The 20,637-nt window shown below is 38.2% G+C and overlaps 2 long non-coding RNA genes across 4 annotated transcripts in view; one reads left to right on the top strand and one right to left on the bottom strand.

The window, feature by feature from the left end:
- Positions 1-290: 290 nt before the first annotated feature.
- On the top strand, positions 291-8,374 carry LOC137176997 (uncharacterized). The gene is made up of 2 exons (XR_010925924.1): positions 291-4,440; positions 7,572-8,374. It is a non-coding gene; the product is annotated as an uncharacterized lncRNA (long non-coding RNA).
- The window catches only part of LOC137176995 (uncharacterized), a 196,219-nt gene continuing 183,853 nt past the window's right edge, over positions 8,272-20,637 (bottom strand). The window contains exon 9 of one of the 3 annotated variants that reach the window (XR_010925922.1): positions 8,272-10,356. This is a non-coding gene — a long non-coding RNA (uncharacterized lncRNA). The remainder of the gene's footprint in view (positions 10,357-20,637) is intronic. The other 2 variants (XR_010925919.1, XR_010925920.1) reach the window with 2 other exon arrangements.

Genomic DNA, 20,637 nt, shown 5'->3' with positions numbered 1-20,637 from the left:
GATGTAGGATCAGGGTTAAAGTGCTCTTTTGTTAAAAAAAACAAAACAACAATTCTGCAGCATCTTCCTTTAAAAGTTAGGATAATAAAAATAAATATTAAGAGTGGAACAAAACACTTAAGTACAGGTCCAAATTACAAGGAATTTTTGTTAATTTTTTAATTTTAAAATATCTGTATTTTTCATATTTTGTCCTATTACAATTTTACTTTTTTTTAATTATAATTTTTAAATTATTTGCTACATATTTATCCTATATTTTGTCTTAATAATATTTTACTAGTAGTATATCTAAATTTTACCTTTCATTATTTTAGATTTTTAATTGATTTTTATAAATTTCATTGTAATCTAACAATCAGTTTTTTTTATTATTTTTACCCTGAAAAACAAGTGCAATGAAAATAATATAAAACAAACTCATCCTTTATGCCCCATATAATAAATATTGTTCATATTTAAACACATTTGTACTGATTCATCCACACCTGAGTCCACATTTGAATCCTGTTTCGTCGTTTCAATCCCCCAAAAGATCACATGGAAACTTGTTGAAACGCAGTTAACTCAACAACACAACAGATGCATCAACATTCAACACTGTTGGTGACACTGTGCGGCAGCAGAAACAGAAAGCCCCGACTGTTGTTGATGTCGTTTCTGCGGCAGCTTGTGAGGTTTTTTTGGCGGACAGATGTTCTTCGTCAGGCGTCGGTCGACCTGCGAGACGAGATGAAACAGTTTGGACGCCGCCTGACCTGCGGTGGGAAGAGGCTGCGAGGAGGACAGATCGTCCCAGCGGCCCTCAGGAAGATTTGGGTTGTAGATGGATGGATGTGGACTGAGATCAGCAAAATGGCATCTGCTTTACACACCCACCCACACTCCCACCCACCCACACACACACAGACACACACACACACACAGAGCTCAGATTTTAGCATTCACAGCAGAGCTGCAACTGAGCAGCTTTTCTGTGCATTTGTTCTTCTTGAAACAACCAGGAACAGAATCTCATCTGCGCTTTAAACTGAACCTTCTTCATCCCTTTTTGACTCTTCCATCATTACGGTCTCATACTGCAGCAAAGCATCATTCAAATAAATATGTCATATGTGAATTTGGGGGAAAAAACAGAGAACAAGACATCTATTTTGAGCTCTATTTTTAGTTTGAAGTAATATATTTTATTTTACAGTGAAGGAAACCTGCAAATCCAAAAGAGAAATGATACAGTAAAATATCAGATGAGACAAGAAAACATAGAATTTAAAGCATCCTTCAGGGTATTAGTTTTGCAAATTATAAGCAATAAAAATGAAAAAGTTAAGTTTCAAGTTGTCTGACCTGTTGAACCTGATATTGATGTTTATTATAAATTCACTCTTTCATTTCTGGATCATTGATTTTCCCTGTAAAACTTCAATTATATGTAGCTTTAAAGTTAGAGAACATGCAACACTTATTACAACACATATAATGCTGAAAGGTCTGGAAAAAAGCTAGAAAGGGGACCTTTAGCTAAGATTATGAACTAGAAAACATATTTTCCTCACTGTACAGTATCATCTCCTGTATTTGCTGGTTTCAGCTAAACTACATTGAGGTAAATATTCAATTCAAAGATGTCATGAAGCTGAAATTCTGTAGAATAGTTTGTCTGATCTGTTTGATACTTTTAAGAAACTTTGGGTAGATGAGCAAGTATTCAAAATACATAAGTTATAAGTTTAAAACGCTTGTCTAGACAATTCAAATTTATACTGATAGAGCGACCAAAGCTTTAAACTACAGAGTTAAGGGATTCTGTTTCCACTCCAGATGTGATTTCCACCTTAAATTTCCTCTTAAACTTTCAAAGTTTGATAATGTGATTAAAAGCACAGAACTAAAACTGTTTTTTCTTATAGAAATATGTTATAATTTGAGGCTATTTAAGGAAGAAATTTAAGGAGAAAGCTGGAAAGATACTGATTTCTCCCTTAAATTTTCCCTTAACTGCAGATTTTCCCCTTAAAACATCAATTTAAGGGGAAAATATTCCTTAAAGTTTGAGAAAACATAATTTTCTACATTTTACGACTGAATATACAGTAAAATCTGCTGTTTTACTGCTGCACAGAAGCTAAATGATGCTTAAATGGGATGAAATACTCAACTATATGATGCTGGTTTTTAATGGCTTCACCTTTACACCAAATGGAAATACTGTGATCGACTTGTGCATCATTTTGTACAAATTTCCTCAACATTAAGAAAGAAATATTTGCTATTTCTGGAAACAAGTTGTATTTGTAATGATTACAGAAGTTAACAGGTTTTTAAAGTATAAATTTAAGGGATTTCACCCTCAAATTTCCTGTTAAACACACCAAGTTTGGAAAAAAGTGTCTTAAAAGTCCAGATGTGAAAGTGATTATGACACTTTTAAGGGCTGACAGGTAAATTCAGTCACGGGGGGTTTAACACCTCATTAAACACCTGGCTGCTCCTTCTATATTTTAGAGATCTTTAAAAAAAAAAAAAAGAAGAACTTCAGGTGATAATTGTCTTTTCCACCTTGAATATATATAAATGAACTCTTCATTTACTCTCCCGTTTTTCTTTCCCACCAATTAGAGATGTGGCAGAGCACCACATTGCACTCTTGGACCTTCGTCAATGGGGGGATGAGGCGATTCTCTGCTCGTGTGAAACGGTGCTGGCAGTCTCCGCCGCTCGCATTCATTCCTCATATAAACTCCTCTCTTTTTTTTTTTTTTTTTTTTTTTTTTTGCGGTTTCCTCCCCCGGCGATGCAGACAGCACAATAGTCTCACTGAGCGGTGACGATTAACACATAAAAGCGACACGGGGAATCTCGCTGCTAGATACTAGCGCACATGAGAGGGCAAAGCATTCATACCATGCCAAGAACTTCAGTGGGAGCCCCCTTCTATCTGATTGGTGATCTTTTGTTTTGGCGTTGCCCTCGATTCGGGGGAACGTGCCCAATCAGATTACGGAGAGGGAGGCAGAGCGAGACGACAATCGCTGTTTTCTATTTACTCCGTCTATCTCCAAACGGCTTCACTTAAGGCGTCCAGAGATAAGTCAAGTCAAAGCGTCTCCATCTCGGCTCTTCAACTTTTACCACCTCCTCCCTCCTCCTTCCTCCTTCCTTTTCTACCCTTAAGCAGATTTGGGTTTTTTTTTTTTTGCACAGTAGTGATCAGACGCTGAAGCTGGATAAAACTCAAACTGGAACACAATCAGATATTCGTGTGAGTTCAGGGGAGGTTTTTTTTTTTCTTTTTTTTTAATCCAGAAGTTGACACGAGTGACATGTAATCTCAGAAAAACTGTACCAGAAGCACAATGAACACAAATGATGGATCATTGCTTAAATTAACTCCCTTTGGGACAAAATAAGAGATAACTTGCATTCATCTCATTTAAAAAAAAAAGGAAAAAAAAGAAAGAATACTGGTGACTGCTTGCTTATATAAATCTTGTGGATTAAAATCAATCCCTATTTGTTATTTATGTTGCATTTGTGCAGAAATGCGTCATAATAATAAGCCTGACACAATCTTAAATCCATGTTTACTATTAATACATCGGACCAACACGTCTTATGTTGCAGTTTTTCATCATTTTTGCTCTTTCAACCATTAAAATGCAGTGAATTGAGTCGTCTAAGCTTCATATAACCTCCTTACAGTCCTTAAAATTGCATCTAATGTGGTTTCTAATGACACTTAACACTGTGAACACAACTACAGGATCCCCAAGGGACCAAAAAGGTCAACTGGGAAGGGATCAGCAACTATTTACAGTCGTATTTTCACTCAGCAAGTTAAAAAAGTTCTGTTTTAAGAGAAAATAGAATGATAAGAAGATGTGAAAGCTACATATATACGTTCTGTATATACACACAGCCTATATTATGTAAATGTATGAACTCAGAGATCCTTTTTAATTGTCTTTTGAGCTGCAAACTATCTTTAAACTAGCTTAATCTGCAGGATTAGCAAACACAGTGCTATATAAACAATCTCTATATATAACTTTTTAGTCTCTTAGTTTGATTTTTCAGTATAAGAGCACTGAACTTGAAAATATGAAATTCAATCTACTGAAAAGACTTTGAATCATGCAGTTATCTAAAACGATTTGCTATTTGTTTTCTTTGTTTTCTGCTGTCAGGAACTTTTTACTTCCAAAAATAACAGTAAGTCTTTTTTTTTAATTTGGTGCCATGGGTTTTGTTTGTTTTTTTCTCCAGTGGTCGTTATCTCATTTTTTGATCCTCCATTGTGAAGCAGCAGTAAAAGAGAAACTGTGAAGTGACTGTGTCTGTTTTTCACTGTCAGCAGCGGTTGTGGCAAGTTTCCATTCTGGCTCAGTCTTACTGCCTGTTTTGTTCCGAGTCTCAGTTTTGGCGTAAACTGGACTTAAGGTAAGTTGCTGAACTCGTTGCCTCCTTTCTTTGATACAAACACAGAAGTATTTTGCAAGTTCTTGTGGAGGATTTTACACCTTTTTTATCCTTTTATTATAAGTTTTTAAAACTCTGACACATGACCGAGAGGGAGCTGAGTTAGTGGCTTATAAACTATTTCAAATATTTCACTAATTATGTCAACATTACACTGCACACAGGCTCTAATACATCAGAAACTATGTAAAAACATGCATACATTAATGCAGATAAGTGCATATGTGAATGACATATATGTATATATATATAAAAGTACATACTGTGTGTGCTAATGGACCATAATCCACTTGTACAATTATAAAACAATGATCTAATTATACTGTATTGATATATAGGTTGTACACAGATTGATTAGAAATTGAATAGACTGAATGTAATAATGTATAAACAGCTGTTAATACTCATGTTGAAACAGTTATGATGTGATTATTTATATGTTTTAGAATATATATTATATTATATTATAAAGATGTATAAATGGCTTGATGTAAAATATGATGTCACTGTTTTATAATGTGGGTATAATTGTATATTGAATAAGTTTGTTCACTCCAACACATTTCATTTGTTCCTATAAACAAACAAACAAACAAACAAACAAACCGAGTGAGTTTTATAGTTTGTAATAAAATTTGATTTGTAAATAATTAAAGAAACGTTCAAATATAACAGCGACTCTTTAATCTTTAATGTCGAAGTTTACAAAGTGAGTCTTAAAGTTATTGATCACGTTATGAGTTCATCTATTCGTTCATTTAAATAAACTGTTTACATGAGTTTCTGCAGACTGTTATGACTCAAGAGTTTTATATACTTATTATATTTAAGAAACAGGTCGATTGGTATTTCTGACATGATGGACGTGAATATTTTATAAACATTTTATAATTAAGCAGCGCTGCAGAAGGAAAACATTCAGGTTTCACCAAATCAAACACAAATAAGCTGATATGTTTAGTTTGGAGAAGACACTTAAAGTAGAACTACTTTTGCCATTAAATGGACAAATTTAAAGATATTGAATATTGGCAAAAAAATATTGATTATTTGCATCTTGAATGCTAAAACTGGACTCATTTAACAGCTGTCAGAAGGAAAAACTGACACTATTGTGTTGCTATAAATGTGAAAAAGTCACATCACATCCTTATTTTACTGCTCTGCATGTTTGTTTGTTTGTTTGTTTTTGTTGTTTTTTTGGACGGGGGGAGGTTGGGGCATATGAAATCTCATGAAATACAGTCCAGTTCTAACAAGAAGGAGGAGAAAAATAAGACTTAGAAAATATTTACAGCTAAAAAACCTTCAATAAAAAAACCCTAAAAAACCCTAAAAAACCCTAAATATTCCACTGAAGGAGTTAATTAACGCTGTTTTCTCTTCTGTAGTTTTTACATTTTGATGGTCTAACAGTACAATTAAAGCTTTGGAAATACTGTCCAGAGCAGACTGTGTGTGTTAGTGTGTGTGTGTGTGTGTGTGTGTGTGTTAGTGTGTGTGTGTGTGTGTGTGTTAGGGGAGGTTTCCACTACCTCAAGTGGGATTTACAAGCCAAAGCCCCTTGTTGACGCCGCCACTGTTGGGAGGAGATCCAGACTGTACGCATTGACCATTATGAGCTTTTGTATTGTGTTGTGTGTGTGTTTGCTCTTTTCTGTTCTAATCAGTATGAAGATGCAGTGTAACATATGTGTGTGTGTGTGTGTGTGTGTGTGTATCGTTCTCACTTAATGAAGGTAAACAACAAAGGTCAGAGTGTCGTGACCCCGAAGCACGCAGCCTTCATTTATCATTTTAACTCAAATTAGACCCAGGTGTGTTTAATTAGCGCCCGGCTGATATCGACAAAATCAAATATATAACGGTGTTTGAACGCTAACTGTTGACGCACACGGAGAATAATCAATAGCAGGTGTAGGTTCATGTGTCTTAACACGTGAATTTTGGCTTAATCGCAATATTATGAAAGATGATATCTCCTCTCATATCATGATACAATATGATATTAATAAAGCATCTATAAACAGCACAGGTCATCCATCTTTACACTGAGAACAGCTTTGACAGGAAAACAGATGACGATCGGTGTCATCAAAAAGCAAAATATGATTCATTTAAATACATATTTCCTGCATGAGGAATCAAAGTTATAAAAGTATATAAAAAAGGCAGAATAAAGAAAATACAGCAGGAAATAAAACATTAAGTGGCATAAATCCTGATATTACATACAGAAAATATATATTTTTACACTTTTTTTGGACTTAAATTCTAATAATTTTTACTGTAAATACCGACATACGTATGAAAGTTGAGTTTTTATTGTTGTAGTTTTTTTTAGTTAGATTTTGGGATATGAAATAATCTAAAAACATGTGTTTCTATGTGCTGATTTCCTTATATTTTGCATATATGTGTGCAGAATTGCGCATTTATCGCTTTACATCCGTGTTTGTGATTCTTTGTGTGTGTGTATAATAATTTGTTTTAATATTGGAAATATAAAAATACTAATCATACAACAATTCACTTATGTTTAATAGAGGAAAAAGACACATCAGTTATTTTAGATTTTGGCCCAAAAAATAAGCTTTTAAGAGGTGGATACTAAAGCCAGTATTTGCTATTTTTTTTAAGTATTGTTAAATTTGATCATGTTCATGCCAAAAATATTGACTAATGACTCCACATTTGTCTCGTTATTAAAGGAGAAAAGCTGCTGATGTTTGAGACGTTCAAACTCTCCACTAAAAACCGAACCAGTGAAAGTATTTAAATGTTTTTCAAGGCAACTGAACAATAGTGAAAACTCTTTATGAAGTCAGTGTTGCATTTAAAAGAACAACAACAACAAAAAAAACCCACTGTAAATATGATCAGAAAGTTACGCCTTTGCTATTTGTCCTCCTCTCCGTAATGCCAGAGGAGCTTCGGTTATATCTGATTTTTTTTTTAATTAAAAGTCAACATTTGTCAGTTTCAGCTTAAAAGAAGAGCGAGTAGTGAGTGTGTGTGTGTGTGTGTGTGTGTGCAGTGTGTGTTTTTTTTTTTTGGAGCAGCCGCAGTGAGAGACGGTTTTTAAACTGTAGGGTGCAGCAGTCGTCTTCCAAACAGGACGAGCTGGAAGCAGCCGCAGAGAGCCGAGCAGAGCAGAGCAGAGCAGAGCAGAGAGCTGGAGGTGGAGGAGGCAGAAGCAGAGCAGACCGAGGCCTGAACGGAGGAACCACTAACGCTCCGAAATGAAGAGGAGGAGGAGGAGGAGGAGGAGGAGGAGGTGGTAGGAGGGAGGGTAGAGGAGGGGGGGGGGGTGATGTGTAATTACAGACTACATACCAACACCCCCGTCGTAATTTACATTACTTGATGTCATGGAAAAATATTAGATGAAGATTGTTTTTTATCCTCAGTCAGTAACACGACGGAGGGAATCCAGGGCGAGTGATGCAGGATGGGAATTTGTTCACACACACACACACACACACACACACACACACATATATCTATAACAGGCCACTTGACCACTTAAGTTGCAAGTGATTATGCCATTAACTGACTTAAACCTTCAGCCAATTTCAACCGCGTCAGCGACGAGCAAGCAGCCAATCACGAGGCGAGGCGAGGCGGACGAGGCGAGGCGTTCATGAATGGCGAGGAAGAGTCGTCACGTACGGTCTGCTGAATGAAAGCATCATAAGAAATGAAAGGCTGTTTTTTTTTCTGTCTGTTACAGTTCGATGTCATTTGTGTCTTTTAATCTCGCGTTACTTTTTACAGTGTTTATATTTGTATTTTCCTATGTGTTGTATCATTTGCATGTGCAGATAAATTAAGCATTGTGACGTGTGTAATACTTGGTTTTTAAGTAACTATTAAAGCACAGTTTTAAGATCCACATTGCTGCATTTTTGTGTTAATGTTTAGCATCTTTAATTGTGTTTTTTCTTCAATTTGAACACCAAAACAGGTCATGCATTCACTCTTTCTCTAGATTTGTCAGATATTTGTCAGATAGATAACTCTTTTAGTGTTCGAAGTATGATGACGTCTTCAACAGTTGAAAAAATTCAATTACAATGATGTAAAATGTTAAAAAATGCACTAAATCTTCACCTTTCATAAGCTGTAAGCAGAGAATATTTGCCATTTTTGCTTCATATATTAGCTGAACAACTAATTTATTTTCCAGTAGGAGCTTATAAAGCTTCATTATCAAGTTATTTTATGTTTTAGCAAAAAAGTTAAATGTCATTTCTCCTTTTTTTTTAAACTTGTTTTTCTTCCCTTTTGCCTTTTAGATGACAAAGCAGATGACACATATATAAACTGTTTTTTATTAATTTAGGATTCAAAGTGTTTACCACATTAGATGTAAATGAAAATAACTTTAGTAGCTTTCAGTGCATGTTATATTGTTTTTGGATGATAATGAATAAACCAAACTAGCTGAAAGTAATCACATTCCACGGCTGTTTCAGTATTTCAGAGGATTACATGCCTGTTTACAATTACAAGCAGGTAGTCGCTAATCTGGACTGATTCATTCTCAAAGCAGCTCACTCAGGCAGAGAAAAGCTTTCATGGTGTTTGCTATGGAAAAGGTGTTGCACGCTGCTCGTCATGTCAGCGATACCGTCTCTAACTATGCCAGAGTCGGCCCACGTTAGCAAAGGTGCAAAGTTCAAGTGGGCCTGAGAGTATCGATTTTGAGAAGTTTATGTCAAATAGCTGGACTGAAGCTGGAATATGTACAAAACTGCTCGATGTTTCAGAAAGATGAAGGCTATAAAGTCTGCAGCACAACAAACATCTTCAGTCGAGTCGAAAACTCAATGCGACACCGATGCCAAATCAAACAATTAGTCTATAAAACATTGTGCTTTTCATTCCACTCACAGCCAAGTACGGAAGCCCAGAAGTGACAAATGATGGACAAGAAAATAAACATTCTGCTCCCCAGTTTTAATTTTTCATTAACATGTTTGGGAAAAAAAAAAAACTGTTTCAATAAATGATGTTAATGTCTAATCTAGACTGAAGAAAAAGAAAATCTGACACATTTTGTGTATCAGTTTATATCATGATTTTAGCACAAATAGAGTGAAATACATTGGTGGCTACTGGATTTTTAATTTAAACAAATGTAAGGCTCACAGTCTCTGTTTTATGTAATCAACTTTGCATCTGAAAAACACCCAATTCATTATAAAAATCAATTCTTGCAGTTATTGTTATTTGCCTTTATTGGCAGTGGAAAGGTGACAGGAAATAAAGGGAATGAGAGGAAGGATGATACGGGATGATGACACCAAAGACGCCAGACTCAGACTAGGAGCATTACGTGGTCACCAGGTTGCCCCCGTATTTTCTTTCCCTTTTATGTTTCCTTCAACAATAAGACACTGATCACAGTATCTTCCTGTAAACAAGATCATCTTGCTGTGAGCACAGCTCATCAAATATGCTTCTAATAATAGAAAGTGACGAGAAAAATGGAAGAAAAATGCAAATCAAGATGATGATTATGAGTCAGTCTCCCTGAGTTTATTGAGTAAATAAATATTGGTTAAACGCCAGAGTGCTTGTGCCATAAGATGCTATTTTTAAATCTATTTTTAACTGATTTCTCTGTTATTGATTTGTGTTTTTTTTACCATTATTCACCCAGTTTTTGATAATAAAAATGGTTTTAAAAGAATAATGACCCCATGTCATACATCATACACACATATGGGAAATGAAATTTCAATTTGATTGAACGCTTTCAATTTAAAGTCATCCCTGGACTTCCATACCCAAAGGCCATCACTGTATATGAGAACATCCCTTTTCAACGCCCTCTTACCTTTTTCATCATTCCCACTGCTGGACCGACACCTGAAAGAGACAAAAGGTAGAGTCTTTGTGAGTACACAATCTGCAAATGACACCGACATGGACGTTCGCAGCGGCTGCCACATGAAGAAGACACATTAGTAAATAATAGCGGGTTGATAACGGTGAAAATGCACCATCAAATGTACTTCATAATGCTTTACGGCTGCCATTCACTGACATTTATATATCACTTTTTAGTGGTGGGCCAATGAAACGCCGGCTTTGAAATAAAGTCGGCCATGATTCATGTCTCTGCTGTGTCAGTCTTACATTAATATTATGACCATATCCATCATGTCAGCCATCTATAATGAACAGATGCTGTAAAACACAATTTGGCATGACAAGAGGGAGAGGTGGAGGGAGAGTGTTTCATTGATGGCAGTGGGTTGCCTTTTCAAACGGGGCAGCAGCGCTCCAACCAGCATGAATCTGCACAAGTCTTTCATTTTGTGTTGTTTTCTTTGAATGCAAAACAAGAGTGTGTTTTCAGCTTCTCTACACTGAGATTTTGATCAGATCTTTCTCATCAGATGACTCAAATTAAACAACGCAGGTTTGAGAAACCTCATTGGGTACAATAAGCTCACGACAGAGCACAGATTTAGTGAAAAGATGCCATCTATGTTAAACTTTCTCCATGTTAAAAAGGTGTTTTTAGACATCTGAGTCATGAGTTATGAGCTTTAAACACTTATAACAAGTTAAACATGTATGCTAGTGATATGTCCTTTTTATAATTTTTGGAGGGATTTAAGAAGCAGAACTATCCAGTATTTTTACAAGGATAGATTACATTACAATTACAATTTAGCGTAGCAGAAATGTTTTTCCTTCTTCTCCTTTTCTTTCCTCGTTAATCTTCTCACAGTAAGATTAATCTCGTAACTCTTTGGGAGGTCCCCCAGTCTAGATAAAATACTATCGCTGACGTTTCAACAGCCTTTAAATTACTTTATCTACTAAGGTGAAGCGGTTCATAACCACATGTTGAAGAGCAACAATCAGTTTTAACTTAGATGTGACGTGTTTTTAACCTGCAACTTTTTTGCACGTAGGACTTTTTACTTGTTAATCATCTCTCACGACACCTCAGATTTATCTCGTTCCCCAGGTTGGAAACAGCTGGTTTAGGTTACATATAAGCATTTCAGCGACTACATTTCACCGCGAAGCAAATAAATACTGAAATAAAGCCGTCTGAATGCTTTTAAAACATAATATAATACAGTTTCCGCTTTTACATCCAAATTTGGTTCCAATTTAATAAAAATTAGGCGCCTCGATTGGCATCTTTTCCGAGCATTTCCGTGCTCACATGAGGAGAGCATGCAGGTATGAGAGAGTATCTCTGTCATACCTGAGAGAGATACTTCATAGAAAACATGAATAAAACTGATTTCATTTGTTGTCAAAATGCCATTTAAAAGGCTAGAAATAGATCATAAACAAAGACAAACGCTCTGGTTTTTGTTTCCTTGCATAACTTTGACATTTTTTTTTTTTTTTTTTTATAGAAACTAAAAGATGACCTCATGTGTTGTGCAGGCTGAAGTCCCAGGATTCACATATCTCACACAGCCTTCTGTAGTTTTCATCATGAATCATCCCCATAAGGAAAACTGAGAGCAGAGAGTTCAAATCACACCCGACACCAAAAATACTCCTCGGCTCTCCTGCACTATATTTGACCAGCAGTGTACTATTTTGTGGCCAGACCACATGCAGTGGTCCTAGGTGTCTTCTGTCATCTTACTGGATATTTTTTAATGCCTTCAAACTGGGAGCCATGTGCAGAATTCCTCACAGTGCTGCTCAAACAGATTCTTTTAGCATTTTTTTTTTTTTTTTTTTGCCAGATTTCACACCACATCTCAGCTGCTGCGATTTCTTCACAGAGATCATTCTCCCGCATCTGTTTAGTAGCCTGTCTGATAACGCAGGTGGTGGCAATCAGTACGGGCTCTAATATTTTGAAGAGGAATGCCTGTTTTTGTGTGTGTTGTTGTTGTGCTTGTGTTTCAGAATGGGCAATAAAGCTCAACTGGGCTTCTAAAAAATGAAGCGTGAGTAAAAGCAGAGAGAAATTATCAGGCAGGACATTTTATTCTTCTCTTTTATGCTGAAACGGTACAGGCTGGTGTGCATGATCCCAAATTACACCTAATGAGATTCTTTATTTACAAGAAGAAAAGCAGCCAAATTGAAAGCTTTTTTTTTCAATGAGTGCCTCCAGGTGAGCTCGTCAAACCCAGAAAGGTGAACAAAAACCATCAAAATAATCAAATCACCACTTTCCACTACTTCCTCGTGTCTAAGCCCCCCCCCCGCCCCCCCCAACCTCTAACCCTCACTCTGCTCACACAAAAGGAAAAACAGTTTGGCTCTTAAAACGCACTTTTTCAAAAATGCTAATTTCCTAAATGTGTTTTGCCGACTGCGTCCGCCGCTAATGAAGGTGCATATTTCTCCCCTCCCCTCGTACACTTTCATTCCCCCCCTCCCTCTCTCTCGCCCCCGTTGAAAATTATACACAGCCTTGTTTTGTATGCAAAGATACCTCCCTTGCTCAGGGAAATGTTATTTGTGCGCCGTCTTTCCTTGCTAATGCAACAAATGAGAAATGGCGATCCGGGCCTCGGGAAATGCACAGGCCCCGGCAAACTGGCACTGTGATGTTTGAGCATAAGCCTCTCCTTTAAAAAAGCGTGTTGATTCTCCATACCCCAATATTGACCGACCGTCTCTGTTTGATGTATGCATGCCCCCCCACCCCTCCAAACCCCGCCATACACACACACACACACACACACACTCCCCCACTGCCATGCAAACCCAATGTTTGGGCTTAACTTGTTAGTTCTGCTTCTGGAATAGCTGCTGATGCCCCGAGATATTAGTGTACGATCGACTGTTGTGATGGACCGACCGACCGACCCGACCGTCTGTCTGTTTGTCTGAGAGTTTGCACACGTTCGCTGATGGGTGACGGATGTACTGGTAGCGTCTCGCGGCGCAGACTTTGTCATGTTCATACGTGTTTACATTGGAAAGGATACATACATATATGTGTTGAGCAAAAGTACATTTTATGCTCGTTAACATAAAAAACAAGCCAATACATATAAATATTTTTAAAGGAAAAGTTCACCTGTTTCTGTTGCTTTATATACATATATACAACATAGGTTGAAAGCATGGTATGTGATGCTAAACCATTGATTGGCTACTGATTCCCAATTGGTAAAAGAAGTATTTAAGTAAAAGTAGCAACACCACGGTGTAAAAACACTCAACATATTCAACAATTATACATAAAAGTACTATGTATTGTCAGTAAAATGTACTTCAAGTATCAAAGCAGGCAGAATGACCCCCAGTTATATTATTATATCTTGTAATATTGGTTTATTATCATCATATTGAAGCTGGTCCAGGTGAAACTTCTTTGACCTACTTTATGTACTGTTGTGTGGTTTAATCTTTAACAATGCATTATATAAACTTATTATAGGTTCATAACTGTACTTAAAGTACTTGAGAGGCTCCATTGTATGGTTCATCTAATTCGGAGCCTGTTTTCCTTTTGATTTAAGTTGTTTTAAGCTCAAGAAATCAAGAATTTAAATTTAAATTGTTTATAATTGTGTATATAAGTAGGATTGCATGCTAAATACACAGATGACATACTTGTAGTATGAAGAAATGTATATTAGTGTTTCTTTGTATTCATTAAACAGAGTTAGATATTGATTTTGATACTGATTTGACAATTTGATATTGATAAAACATGTGTCTCCGCTTTAAAAACAAAAGTATAACTTGGCAGAGTTCTCCTTTAACCCTGACCCACATATAACTGACTAAATAAAGTTTGTCATTCAGGTTTACACAATGATCAAGCATCATAGAGCAACATTTTTTTCCAATAAAAGGATTCTGGATCACAACCAAAAAAAAGTGGACGAAAGTGGCAGCCGATCTGAAATGACGGAGCGCCGTGAGTATTTACAGTACGGGCGGCGATGGAGACGTGCCATGAAATTCCTGGTACACCGAGCTCTTTCTGCGCCTCTCCGGTGGGATGGAGAGAGTCGTTATTATAAAGCAGAAATATCAACATAACAGATAGGTATCTTCTTCAGATTGAAGATAATCCCTGCTGAGGCTCTGCGCCACGATATCGAGAGCTGCTGCAAACTTATCTCACCAGGAAAATATCCTTGTTTACTAAAGTGACTGAACAGTGTAAACCTAATTACTCTGAACTAGGTCAGAAATCTGCTACCAAGTAAAGAGTAATCAAACTGAATATTTAATGCTGTATACTACCACATCCCCCCCCCCCCCCCCACCCACAAAACACACACTGTACAGTATCGCTCTCTCTCTCTGTTTTTTACCTTTTGCCTAAAACTCCTCACAGACTTCCTGCCCGTCTGTAATTTGTTAATCGAATCACCTGATGAGAGTTCTGCAGTCTGGTTGTGATAAAGAAGGAAAGAGGAGGGGGTTTCTATTAATAGATCAGTAGACTTGTGGCCTGCAGATGACAGGAAGAGGGGCCTGTCATGAGGAATGCCTTTGTTATTTTCCATCCAGGGAGGAAATGAATTTCTTGTGATTTTTCAGAAACGCTGCCCGTGGGCGCAGGCGTCGCCGCCGCCGCCGCGTCGAAGGCTCGAGGAGAAAAAGACACAGAAAAGAGAACCGGGGGGGGGTGGTGGTGAGGTGGAGGGGAGGGAGAGTTGGTTGATGATGCCATGATGAGCGTTTTTCAGTTGTGATGCATCTGTTGTGGAGCAGGAATTGGTCTCAAAGAGGCTGGGATGAGGAGGACGGGCTTGTGTTTAAAAGGCTTGGAGACGGAGCGAGCTTCCCCTTCTCTCTCTCTCTCTCTCTCTTTCTCCGAACCGTCTTCACGAAGTCCAAGAACGTATTGTGTCGACATTTGATGTTCCCCGTTGGAGAGCGATGAAGAATTCCCACGAGTTCGCTTTGAACACATCCCATGATACGACAACTTTTCCATGATGGATTCGATGTTTGATGCATGTAGCCAAACCTTGAGCCAATGTATGTTGGCGGCGAGAAGCTTTTATAAGTTGTTTAAATATAGTAAAGGGTGTATTTAAGCTATAATGAGCTTTTCTACTGGAAAACTGGAGGGTAGAACAGCAAAAACTGCAGCAATTATTGACAAATGCACTCAGGAATATTATGTTGTTGATGGATAATGACAAACTCATCGTCTTTTGAGTACAGTTCATTTGTCCTTTCTAGTAAACTAGTGTTCCTTGATACACTCTGCTTTAATTGGTGTTGAGATCTCTCCATTGTAAACGGAGCAGGGTGGGGCTGTTCACACCGAAATTACAAAGTCGATTACCATGATAATAAAATGTGTCCACTCAGTAAAGAGACCATGTGGTCTATGAAAGGACGGCCAGTTCCGCCAGCTCTTATTGGTGTAGTCTGGTTTGGCTGCAGCTCCCCTTGTTCTTGGAACCGGTATCAAATGGCACATGAACACTATAATCGGAGCAATTTTCCAAACATCTTCAACTTCCACCGCACAGAAACGGATCCAGGAGTGCGGCAACAAAACCGGGCCTTATGTCAACTTCTGATTCCAAAACGTTAATGATCTAGATCAAAAGGAGCTTCAGAGACGACTCGCTTTTGTGTTTTCCGAGTCCTTTTCAAACGCCGCCTTTGAAGGTTGAATACATGCCCAGAAAATGGTTTGATTAAACAGGTATGTGGGATGGATAAACATATTGAAGACACTAATTACCACTGAACGCTCTGTGGTGTGGGGCGCTGGATGAGGATGTGGAGGAAAGGCCGCTGGGCTTAGGCAGAAAGTCGTTTCTGAGTTCGAGCTGATCCAACAAACACAATCTAGATTATTTCATATGGAATTAATGTCATTCGCCTTATTTTCGTCATGAACGGGGAGATTTTTTTTTTCTGCCCTGCAGCTTAAGTCAGCTTCTGTGGAGACCCACATCCACTCAGTAGCTTTAAGGTTAAGGGTAGACAAAATAAAGCAAACACTTCTCGGAGGAGGACTTTTAATTGAAATAACATGTTTTTTTACACAGATCCAGACTTGAATTATTAACTAATAACGCCACTTTTTGACTGATGCACTTGCAGCTGGAGCACAGCAGGGTTAACCTCTCCCTTTTTTTTTTCCTGCTAATTGGATTTCAAATGTTACAGTTTTACAGCGGTTTGAATAACCTGCTAAAAATCTCTCTGAACAGTGTACTCTTTTAAGCTGTTATGTTCCAGATGAGCTTTGAGGTGATAAAAATGTGGATACACTAAATCTAGGTCGCCTTCAATTATTACCTTTCTCTCACAGCCTCATGAGCAGCAGACCCGAAACCTTGTTGGGATCCATTAGATTGTTGGGAAGCTTTGAATTTGGCCGTGTCAGGTTAGTTTATTTTCATCAGAAATCTCGCCTCTTCTTCTTCCCCTCAGCTCTGCCAACCATCTGTATGCAGGTGTGTCTTGTGTTGCAAGCAGATATGCAATCCCCAGTGGGAGCATAAGAGAAAGAGTGCAGCAAATACCGTCTGTTGCAAACTAAAGGTCATGAATGAATGAAATGAAGGAAAAAAACAGCTTCAGGTTTTGTGGTCGGGTAGTACCAGTCGTGTCAGGTTTTAAAGACACGGGTATGAGGCGTGTTAGGGTCTCAGTTTTAGGCCTGGAGAACTCTAGTGCTCTTTGAGGGTTTTTTTCCCCTGGGTTACGCCTCTCAGGCTACATAGAGGCTGCTCTAAACATCTGCATGCTTACAGGAAACCTCTGAATACAATAATAAGGGTTGAAAACACTACTCACCCTCATCTGTGTATTTTTTGGAAAGAGAAATCACTAAAACTGTGTTTTGATTTATGGGTGATGGAGTGTAATAAGGATATTCTAATAAAAATAACCTGAATTGAACATGAGGGGAAGCCAAGGCTGCAAAAGACAATACTGCTGAGACAAGAGTTGATTTTTGGGGAATTAAAACTGTATTATATTTTGGTTAAAGAAGTAAATATGGCCTCAAACTAAACATCAATTAAATTCATTATGATGTCTTATACATTTCTAAATGCTTGTAATATAAATGTACTTAAATACAGGAAGTGGCATTCACATTAGTAGTCCTGAAGAACCCATGACTTCACTGAGCCCCCTCCCCTCTCTGAAACCTAACCTGACCTTTGACCTTTGTTGCAGTTTTTTTGTACAGTAACTGTGGTTAGTGATGTGACAGCTAATGTCCTTTTTCCGTGAGGTGTTTACAGTCGACTGTTGACCTCCTGTACAAGCCCTAAATGAATAATTGCATTAAAAGACTACACATGAATGCACAGTTGTGTAATTATTCATAGTTTCAAGCCATTTTGATTTAAATAAATCATAGGTAAGTCCCTCCTCTGACTCCCCTTGGCATTTGACTTTGGTTTAGGTCCCTCTTCGCACGATTTCTCTGCTGTGATGTGGACCGAGAACACTTTTGACACATCTCTCGAAACACACTTCTAATTTGTCCCCCAGGCGCTGGTTATGACGCGAGCTGACACTGAGGTCTGACAACATGACTTCTTTCCTCCTCTGGCCAAAGCTGCCGCAAAGCTGCAGCCTTGCCCGCCTCCAGACCGGAGAATCGGGGTGTCTTACGATTGAGTTGTTCCCCTCCCCTTTTGGGACATCGGTTCGAATTAACGCCACCGCCGTCTGACTCTTAAGGCATCGCCGCTGACAGCTGGAGCGCTCACACACACCAGGTGCTTCTGTCTCCGCCGAGGTGCCTATGACACCTACCTGTTTTTTAGCCCCCGACCTGTCAAGGGAGCCAGATTTAATTAACGTAATGATCAAAGCAGGAAAAGCAAGTTTAGCCCTGAGGTAGCAATCCCAGTGAGCCACGCGTTCGCTTGCTAATTATTTAGCATTAAGGTAGACGGCGCTTATGCATACATGACTACTTCAAAGATTTGATTGGGGTTTGGTTCGTTACAACAGCAAAGCGCCTGGAGGAGCCGATGGTGACATCAAAACATCAGTGTGGATAAATCTGCTGGTGTAAAGGGTCTCGCTCTCAGCCACCAGGTAACCTTTCTTTATCCTCTCTGACAGCGCCTGTTCACAACAAACATCAGCTGTGTGAATTTAAATGAAGGGACACGGGGGCAAGTTCGGGATGCGATGACGAGGGAGATGAAAGTTTTATTTTAGGGCGATGAGAGGAGAGGCTGAGCGTCCTGAACATGGTTTAAGGTGACCCTGAGGGATGGCACGTTGCCACCACAGCTCATCAGTTGCAACCCAAAATTAACTCTGAGAGACGGATAACAAATGATAAAACACATGAATTAATAGGCGGCAGAACTCATGAGGTTTCCGGTAGCAAAGATTATTTGAAATCCTTGTTAAAACATCTTAATTTGATGCTGTTATTGTGTTTTTTTGCTTTCATGTGACCGTCCGTCTTGAGCCTAATTTGACCTTTTGACAGGAAAATCACAGCCTGAAAACTGCTGTTTAACAAACTTAATTCAAACAGATATTAGCTGTGATGGTTAGTCTGGCTATAACCATTACCCAGCTGGATGTGAACAGAAAGGTTTTACAACATATAATTTGATTTAATTTGATTCAAAAGTTAAGAGATAACCTTTTAACTTTGCAGATAATCTAAGAAGAGTTTGGGTTAGTTTTGCCAGTCAAAACCCCAAAACTTTATATAAGATTCTGGTCAAGAACCCCAAAATTTCCAAAGAAACTAAATGTTTTCAATAGTGAATAATTAGACCTGGTTGTGAAGCCTTAAAGCAGATGTGACAACAATGGAGACGGATGACACCACCAGCCAGATTTTCTATTTGTTAGTTTTCTTTAATCCAACAGTCTAAAAGGTAAGAAACAGATTAATTACACATTGATCTAAAGAACAAAACCTTTTATTTGATTTTCCTGTTTTCTACTTATTACTGTAAGGCACTTTTACAATGACTAGTGGCTCCCAACCTTAGCTGGGTTTGTTCTTTGCTGGTTTATGATACAATATATGGTTATAAGAGGAAGAAATATCAGTTTCTTGTGGGGCTGTTGCGGGCACACCTTCTTCATACGGGCGCAACTTTGGGTTCATTCACTTTTCCGAGATGTACGGTCCCATATAACGGAGACTCAGCTCTAAAATCAGCGAGCAGAATGGACATTAGTGGTCTGTTCTTCAATGAGTCCAATGAACAAACTGCCAGCAACCACCGTTTCTGCCGTTGCCAGGAAAAACTGTTTATTTCCAAGGCTGTTTTAATGACACATTCAATAATTCTTCCATGCAATTTTGGACAATATCATTGTCAATTTGCATAAAACAAATTGTTCTTTTATGTTCTCGTGCCAGAAATCTGATGAGGTTGTTGCAGTCCCCGAGCTAACCAGTAGAGTTTGTCTTGGATAACTTAATGCTGTGCAGTTCTTTTACTGTCACTTTAGATGACTGCATCTCAGAAATTACCAGGTTTGAATACAAAACTTCTTTCTTTTCCCTTAAATGTTCCCATGTTTTAGTATTTTCAAGTTTCCAAGATCCTTTAGGAGAGTTGTTGCATCTTTGAATCCCTCTTACGGAGTGGTCAGGTGTCTGTTTCTGCCTCGGGAGTACAATCTGGGTTTCCACGCACAAGATCTCAAACAGGGATTTTTGGAAAAGCCCCTCTGCCTGCAAGACATTCTTTGGTTAGGATTTATTTGTCATTTATATGTAGAGTTCCCCCGAATCTGACCATGTGCCTGCCTCTTCAGCCGGGGCCCAAAAGACAAAAGATTGTTTTTTTGTTTTCTTAATCAGTTTATCTGGATTCTTGGTAGTTGCTATGGAGGTAATAAGATTACTCTGGAAGTGATTTTCTGCTAAGGTACAGTTGCAAATTTAAGGGATTTCAAGGATTTTAAGTGAATGACCGTTGCACATTTTTTTTTAATCGGGCTAAACTGAATCGCTATTCTGTATGAAAAGCCATGTAATTATGAGTTAAATGAATTCTGAGTTCTTCAGAATTTGTTGTCTCGTTGGATGAGTAAAAGCAGGCCTCCAGCCGTCAGCGTAGCCGGGTCTTTCCCTCCGGTGTATGACATGAATAGACAAGAAAAGAACAGCCCTCAGACTGACACACAGGGCTCTCATTGAATCATGTGAACTAAGACAGGGGGAATTTCTGATAGCCCCCATCTTGGTGCACAGACGTAGAGACAAAAGAC

The sequence above is a fragment of the Thunnus thynnus genome, chromosome 24 (genome assembly GCF_963924715.1).
Source record: "Thunnus thynnus chromosome 24, fThuThy2.1, whole genome shotgun sequence".
NCBI lineage: Eukaryota > Metazoa > Chordata > Actinopteri > Scombriformes > Scombridae > Thunnus > Thunnus thynnus.
The sequence above is the reverse complement of the archived record's forward strand: the minus strand, read 5'-3'. Positions and strand labels throughout refer to the sequence as shown.